Here is an 8,538-nt window from a genome sequence, read left to right as displayed (position 1 = left end):
CCACTCTGGTCTGCAAAGTTTCTGCTGAAAAATATGCTGGTAGTGTAGTCTTGTGGGCATTCCTTTGCATATAACAAGCTTTTCTCTTGCTACTTTTAAGATTCTCTTCTTGTCTTTAACTTTTGATAATTTAATTATAATGTTTTTAAGTGTGGATCTCTTTAGATTTATTCTTTTTGGAACTTCCTGGGCTTCTGGATTTGGATTTCTGTTTCTTTCCCCAAAGTAGAGAAGGTTTCAGTCGTTATTTCCGACAAGGTTTTTTTCTTTTTCCTTCTCTTTTCTCCTTTTGGGACCTGTATAATATCTATATCTATATCTAGTTACCTATTATATATGTATATTCATATTCATATTTCATAGATCCACTTGATGGTATCCCATATACATATACATACATCCCATATGTATATACATATAATATTCATATTCATATTTCATATGTCGTAAGTCATTTCATGGTATCCCATATACATATGCATATACATACACCCCATATACATATATATGTGCTACAATGTTCATATTCAAGGACGCCTGGGTGACTCAGTCAGTTGAGCATCTGACTTGGGTCATGATCTCATGGTCTGTGGTTCGAGCCCCATGTTGGGCTCTGTGCTGACAGCTCAGAGCCTGGACCCTGCTTCAGATTCTGTGTCTCCTTCTCTCTCTGCCCCTCCCCCACTTGCTCTCTGTCTCTCTCAAAATAAAATAAAGACATAAAAAATTAAAAGAAAATATTCATACTCATATTTCATATTCACATTTCACAAGTCATTTAATGGTATCACATATGCATATACATATACATACACCCCATATACATACAATATTCAAATTAATATTCATATATCATAGGTCCATTTGATGGTATCCCATAGGTCCTGTAAGCTATCCTCACTCTTTTTCATTTTTTTCCCATTTTTATTCCTCTGATTGAATGAATTCCATTGTCCTAACTTTGAGTCCACTTATCCCTACTTCCATTTAACTTAGTCTGCTGTTGAGCCCAGCTATGGAGTTTTTCAATTCAATTATTAGATTCCTCAACTTCATGATTTCTCTTTTTTTTTTATATATTTTTATTTATTTCTAGGAGAGAGAGAGAGAGAGAGAGAGATAGCGTGAGTAGGGGAGGGTCAGAGAGAGAGGGAGTCACAGACTGAAACAGGCTCCAGCCTCTGAGCTGGCTGTCAGCACAGAGCCCGACGCGGGGCTCAAACCCACGAACCGCGAGATCATGACCTAAGTGAAAGTCGGACGCTTAACCGACTAAGCCACCCAGGCGCCCCTCATGATTTCTCTTTGATACTTTTTAATGTTGTCAATTTGTTGAAATTCTCACTTTGCTTATACATTGCTCTCCTGATCTATGTGAACAGTTTTATGACTGTTATCTTGGACTCTCTATCAGATAAAACATGTATCTCTGTTTGATTAAGATTCATTTCTGGATAGTTATCTCGTTCTTTTGTTTGAAACATATTCCTCTGTTTCTTCATTTTCCTTCACTCTCTGTATTGGCCTCTATACATTAGAAAAACAGATAACTTTCTCGGTCTTGACAGGGTGGATTTCTGTAGAAAATAAAGCCAGTTGATCAGTAAAGCCTGAGACACTAGTTGTCTCTCAAACTTTTGTATTGTCCAAGCCTCCTTCTGGGTCCTCAGTGGCTCCCAGAACTTGAAGTTGTGCCGAGAACTTCATCAGTGTTCCAAAGAGTAGGATTGAAGTCAGTATGTAGCAGACTGATTAAAAACTAGAATCCCAGGTAGCTGCAGGAAGGTATGTAGTGAAGTCCCCTCCAGGGAGAAATTGAGAGGTGGACATTTTTGCTTGCTTTCTCTGCTGGGTTCAAGTCTATGGCCACGGAGGTGGAGGGAGGAGTAATTTTGTGCTATTAAAAGCTGTTTCTTTCTTTGTTACAAGTCCTGTGGTACTTGTGAATGCAAGTCCTGTCAGCTGTTAGAGTTAGATGATGTGGGGACCCATTCCGAGGGTGAGAATTAAGATATTTATTTGTACTTAAATGATCAAAATTATACTATTTTCCCAGGGATGGAAAATAAATATTGCAATCTTAGATATATGACAAAAATAGACTATTTTTTTGTTGAACTTAATCTAAAACTAATGGATTCTTTATATATAGGAAGTATAGGGACTATAAAAGATAAAACACAACTGGTTTTTTGGGAAGCTGAAATACTCTTAATCCTGTCAAAAATTGAGCAATAACTTCTATATACTAAATGAACATATGATGGTACATCAGTGTAGAATTTGAAAGAGAAATTAATTATGCTATAAATTATTGCTTTTATAAGAGAATCTTATTGGACTCTTTAAGAGAGAAAACTAACTCATTTTTCCTAAAGAAACACTCAAGGGGCAAACATATATGTTATCTCCTAGGTGATACTGACTCATTGGATAATTGGGTCTCATGTCATAATAAGAGAGAATAATTCCCCCAGGGCAATGATGCACTTAAACAAAATAGGTCAGAGATATGAATAACAGAAGAGTCAGTTACAAAAATTCAGAGTCAGCTCAGAGATTGTTTGAAAACAATTCCTGTCTCAGGAGACAGTTTTGTTTTCATTAATGGCCAAATATTCCTAAACAAATGAAGGCAAAATGAAGTCAGATAAATGTATGAAGACTTAAACAAGGGTACCAGAACTTTGTCGACATGATACTGAGTACATCAGCAGAACAGTATAATGCAGTCAGTATGTGCAGGCTAATGGCTACTTTGTATTGTCTTCTTGGTTTAAGAACAACTAATTTTTCTTCTGTAAACCAAGTTTGCATTTGGCAGCACTTTAGGCAACTGTATTTGTGCTGCTAATCATAGCTTCCACATAATGCCTATTTGCTCCTTGACAATCCACTAAGGCCACGCTCAGGCTTATCCCCAAACATGTACTCAATGCTAACATTTACGCACAACTATTGAAGACTGCTAAGAAGTAGTTCTGTGCTGTAGACATTCCTAAAGGGAACCAAACATAGAAATGTCATTTCATTTATATCTTCCTGCTCTTTTCTCTACTTTTATTCTCCCTTGCATATACTTTATTGTATAGTGACTACATTCTGGAAGGCATATATTTCCTGTCTCTTGTTTAGAGGTATCAGGATCTGATATAGGGTCATATATAGGCTCTGAATTTATACAGATATTCTAAAACAGAAAACTTTTTTAAAACAAAGGTCATTCATGCTCTTCCCTCCAGTTTTCTTAACTCATTTTGCCCACTCACTTTTTCTCTGGCTCTCAGAGTTAAACCGAGAATGCCCTTTTGTTCCCTCATGGGAAGACTTTGATATAAATGAGAAAGTTGATAGAAGAATATAGATTCATATAATAGGGGTCTAATTATTGGTTTTTGCAACATTTTAGGAAAGACAAAGGCCAAAGCTATAGAGGCATCATTCTGAACATGGAGCTATTGAGAAACATGTTTTAGTTTCATAGTTTCAGGTTAAGTCTTTGGTTGTTTATTATTTCTCTTCCCTTCCCTCTCTCCCGGTTTACAAAATAGAGTCATTGTAAAAGTACCTTTGGAACTGTTTATATGGCTATATGCCACATTAAACACAATTCTTACCCCATAGTCTGAGACCAGATATATTGGTTTGGTTATATCACCAAAATGCTGTCATCTATGGCTAACTAATGTGGACCTCTCAATCTGTGTTCTGGCAAACATTAGGTTAGCAGGTAGTTAAGGATTCCTACTTACTTCCTAGAACCATGTTGTCTACTTACTTCCTAGAACCATGTTGTCTACCATTGCATTTTGGTTCAAAGAGCTGTAGAAATACAAATAATGAAGATAAAAATGTGATCTTGTTTAACAAGAACACTGAGATATAAACAATTAAAAAAATTATTAAACTCTGTTAATATTTCCTATTTTAGGTCAAAAGTTTAAGGAAATCAGTAAGAATGAATTGACATTCACTTACATGAAAAAATAAATAGAAGGGTTAGTTAAGCAGAATTTAATATAAACCAGCAGCAATATTGCAATGCATTAATAGTTTTGATGAACTAGGAAAAGCTTTGAATGGGGAAACAGAGCATCTGAGTTTGAGCCCAGGCTCTGCCTCTCTTTCATTGGTCACCTGACCCTGGACAAGTCCTTGGTGCTTAGTTTTTCACATCAACACATTGAGGGATTTGAATTAAATACCCTAAGTTTACATTAAAGTCTGATGTAGGGTTATAGAGACAAGACTAGCAAGAAGAAATAAAAAGTTGATTGACTTAATGGAAGATTTGTACTGAGACGTCAATGTGATAACCTTGGAATCATGTAAAGCCTTGTTGATGTTAGTGCTAAATCACATACTAATTAAAGAATCAAGAAATCATAAGTAAGGTAATAAACATGATACAAGTGTTAGTATAAAGGAATGTGAAGTACGAATTTAAAGAAAAATTAAATAGAATAAGAACACTTAGGAGGATTATTTTTCAGTAAAACCAATAGTGATATTCTGTGCTATTGTAACAGCAACAATAGGAACAAACATGCATTGATTTCTTATTTTGTTGTTAACTCTTTGTTAAGTATTATATAAGCACTGTGTCATCTAATACACCAGTGAAAGAGACATCTCCATAGAAAAAACTAAAACAGCAGGACATGCTTGATAATACAAAAGGTAATGTAAAAGCTAGTCAATCATGATCAAAAGGTTTCTATTTAATTTTTTAATGTTTATTTACTTTTGAGAAAGAGAGACAGAGCACAAGTGGGAGAGGAGCAGAGAGAGAGGGAGACACAGAATCTGAAGCAGGCTTCAGGCCCTGAGCTGTCAGTGCAAAGGCCACTGTAGGGCTTGAACCCAGCAACCGTGAGATCATGACCTGAGCTGAAGTCGAACACTTAACCAACTGAGCCACCCAAGCATCCCGTGATAAAAAAAATTTTGCGTCTGAGTTCTGCCATGTGATGATACCATTGAATTCAGAAAGCCAGGAAGTTTCACGAGAAAGAGTTGGTGATAACTTTGGGCCATGCTGAATTTGAAAGAATTTCCCTAAGGAAATATAAAACACACATTTCTAAGCTATGCTATGCAGAGCTAGGCATTCATGCCCTAAAAGCAGATAATATTTACAAAGGAGCAAAAAATATACAGCGGAACATGATCAAAGGGCTTAGATTTCAGGAGATAATGATAGATTGATGAAGTGAAACCAAAAAGAGTGAAAAAGTGAATGGAAAAGAATGGTCACAAATACGAAGAGAAGGGAGGATTTCAAGAAGATTGAGAGGAATGGGATTGGCAGGGGACATCAGCAGTGAAAACTGCCGTAGCTCAAGGTGTGTGTCAAGTTTGGAGCAGACAGGTGTATTTGGCTAGAAGGACTAAACTGAAACTCCTAAGGTGCTTGAATGGCTCAGTCCACTAAGCTTCCAACTCTTGACTTTGGCTGAGGTCATTATCTCACAGTTACTGAGTTCAAGCCTGGCATCAGGCTTTGTGCTTTTAGTGTAGAGCCTTCTTGGGATTCTCTCTCTCTCTCTCTCTCTCTCTCTCTCTCTCTCCCCACAAAACATAAGATTAAAAATAAATAAATAAATAAATAGATAGATAAATAAATAAATAAATAAATAAATAAAGCCCTTCTCTAACATCCACTAAGATACTGATAGTGGACACCAAACTTCACTAGAAAGTGAATTAGGGCTGCATCTTTACAATATTCAACAAAAACTGATAAAATAGCTATAGAAGTTGGACATTTCAGAGCTCTAAATCTATCATAAAGAAATGAAACCTACTTCTGTAAATATAATTAGAACTATGTAACAGACACTGGTAATGCCCAATCCAACTGCTATTCCCCACGCTACCCACCCCCCATTCACCTTGGTAGAGCCCTGAAATTATTCAGGTTTCCATTCTCCTCTGCTCCAAATTTGCTTTCATCGGGAACTTGGCTCCATCAGCAGCACCAAGGGAACTTTTCTAACGAACTCATCATGATCCTATTTTCTTTGACTAGTCACTGTTCCAGGCATGGATATCTGATACCAACCTAGCTAGGGAGAAATAAAGAGAAGTTGGCTAGGGGCCTTCTAGGAAAGGTTTTCCTGATTTTCATACCTGCCTCCTGCCCCCCACACACATACAGGAAAAAGCCCTGACCTTTCCTTCATGGATCTGGATGGTGTGCCTGAAACCATCGTAGCCAACTTGTAACCAAGTTGGGCTAGTAGTTTCTGAGGACAAGTGACAGAAGAGAAAGAGAAAGGAACTTGAGTCCTTGAGGATATTAATTGAGATGTTTGCCATACCATGCTGTATCTCAGGGCTGTTCCTTTACTTAAACTACTGGAATTTTCTGCTGCTTGTAGCTGAATGTAATCTATAATGAAAATGTGAAGATTACTTCTTGGCATTTTCCTCCCTCACTCTTAATTTTCTATTATTACCTTTTATTCAGCTTTTTGTATTTTTTTCCAGTGAAATTCTTTTACAGAAATATAACTACACTATAAAAGTCCCCATTCTCATTCCTAATTTTGTAATTATGGTTACAATTGAATTCTTAGCTGACTAGGTTGGGTGGTGTCATGGTGAGGGAGGTAAAGAGAGCGTGTGAATACAAGAATAGACTATTATTTCCCAATTTTCCTTTCCACAATCATGGCACAGATTTAAAAGGAACTGTGTATAGCATTATTTCAGGGGGATTACAATAAAAACCAAAATCTTTATATAAATTTCTCCAGCCTTTTGTTTTGGGCTCCCGTTTTATGACTCTTTTTAGGCATGGCACTTTCATTAACGAGCACAAGCAAAGCTTCATTGTTCAATATGGCTCTCTAATGAGAAAGAATAAGACTAAGTATTGAGAAAGAAAATTGTACATTTTTATGTGGTGGTTTATAGACTATTACTTCTAATTGAAATTTGAAGTCTGCCTTTACAGTTAAGGTGAAAGCAGAAAATCTCACATTATGCCCCTTGCTGACATAACAGACTCCACCCTGAAGGGAGAACTAGTCTTTGACAAAAGGTAGTGCTTACATATCAAAAGAAACAGAGAGCTGGCATTGTCTTCAAAGGTGAAATTTGAATGAAGTCCAATGTCTGTAAAGAAGCCATCTGCTGAAGGTAAGGATTTAGGATTGTTGGAAATGCTTTGAGATTGCTAAAAATGGAAGTTGAAGGGGAAAATCTATTAATATGCCCCGGGGGATAGAGGGTATGTCTAGTGCTCGGGATCCAGTTTGCTGATTTTTTTTTAATCCAACCTAAGAACTCACAGTGCAGTCCGGGAGGATGCTGTAGAATGGACTTGGAGTGTTTATTTCAATTGGTTTAACTATACTGGATAAAACTTATGATAATGGAGTTTTCCAAAGCACTAGTATATTTGAGTACTTGGAAACCTGCTCTTTCAATAATTACTCCCCATGCATTCCCAGTGGGTCCAGTATTGCCCTCAAAGGGATGAAAATCAGTTCTTGAGAGATGAGTGGGAAAAAACCTGATATTCCATGAAGAGTGGTAAAGTTTGTCTGTGATATGAAAGTCTCACAGGGGAGAGAATAATTAGGAAAATAATAATGTAAAAAAGTTGGAGGGAGTTAATAATGAATTTAAAAAATTTAGTCTACAAAGTGGATTTATTTACTCTGTAAAGAAAAAAGAAAAAGTATAATCTATCATAAGGAGGTCCATCTGAAGCTTCCAGAATTACTTCAGTGACACAAAATTTGTGATATACAGGTTGCTTTGACACAACCTTGAAACTATGCATCAAAAATGTAAATCTTGTTACAATTTTTGAAAGTGGATATGAATGGAAACTTTTCCCATTGTTTCAGAGCTGTAGTTAAAGGTTTAAGGTAAAGCAACACTCTTACTACCTTCATAGGCCTATCCTGGGCCTTTGACCACGTGGCCATTCATCTCAACTGCATCCTTCTTTCCTTCTTAGAACCACATAATTAAATGACTCAGGGGAGAGAGGAAATTCTGAAACTGTTTTATGAATGGTTGGTCTGCAGGGGAGTTTAGAGAATTTCCCCTTGATTGAAACAAGAGAGGCAGCCCTCAGGAGGACAAGGAATTACTGATGCAGTCTAGGGAGGCTGGCATCTCATTTCCTGGCTGGACTTCAGCTTGGGGGGCGCACTTGCTGATTTACCTTTTTTGTCTATTTGAGTAGGTGGGAAAGGAAATGGGAGAAAGAGAGAGAAGAGACAGACAGCAAATTCCTGGGGCGGGGAGCGGGGGGGAACATCCTGAACTGCCATTATCTGGCCTTTGTGTTGCCTGCATTTTCCATCAATCGTTGAGATACTGTGAAAGATGGGCCTAGGGACCCTAATAACAAGAGGCTTAGAAGTACTTCCACAGAGGGGGAGGAAGCTAAGGAAATTCCAAGGGAGATCAAAACAGAGTATCTCTCCAGTAGGTAACAGTGAAGTAGAGAGATCCCACCCAAAGTGCCTCTCACATAATTCTCTTATGCTCCCCACCCTCCACCCTCACCCCCCA

Source organism: Crocuta crocuta, unplaced genomic scaffold (genome assembly GCF_008692635.1).
Source record: "Crocuta crocuta isolate KB4526 unplaced genomic scaffold, BGI_CrCroc_1.0 scaffold229, whole genome shotgun sequence".
Taxonomy (NCBI): Eukaryota; Metazoa; Chordata; class Mammalia; order Carnivora; family Hyaenidae; genus Crocuta; species Crocuta crocuta.
The sequence above is the reverse complement of the archived record's forward strand: the minus strand, read 5'-3'. Positions refer to the sequence as shown.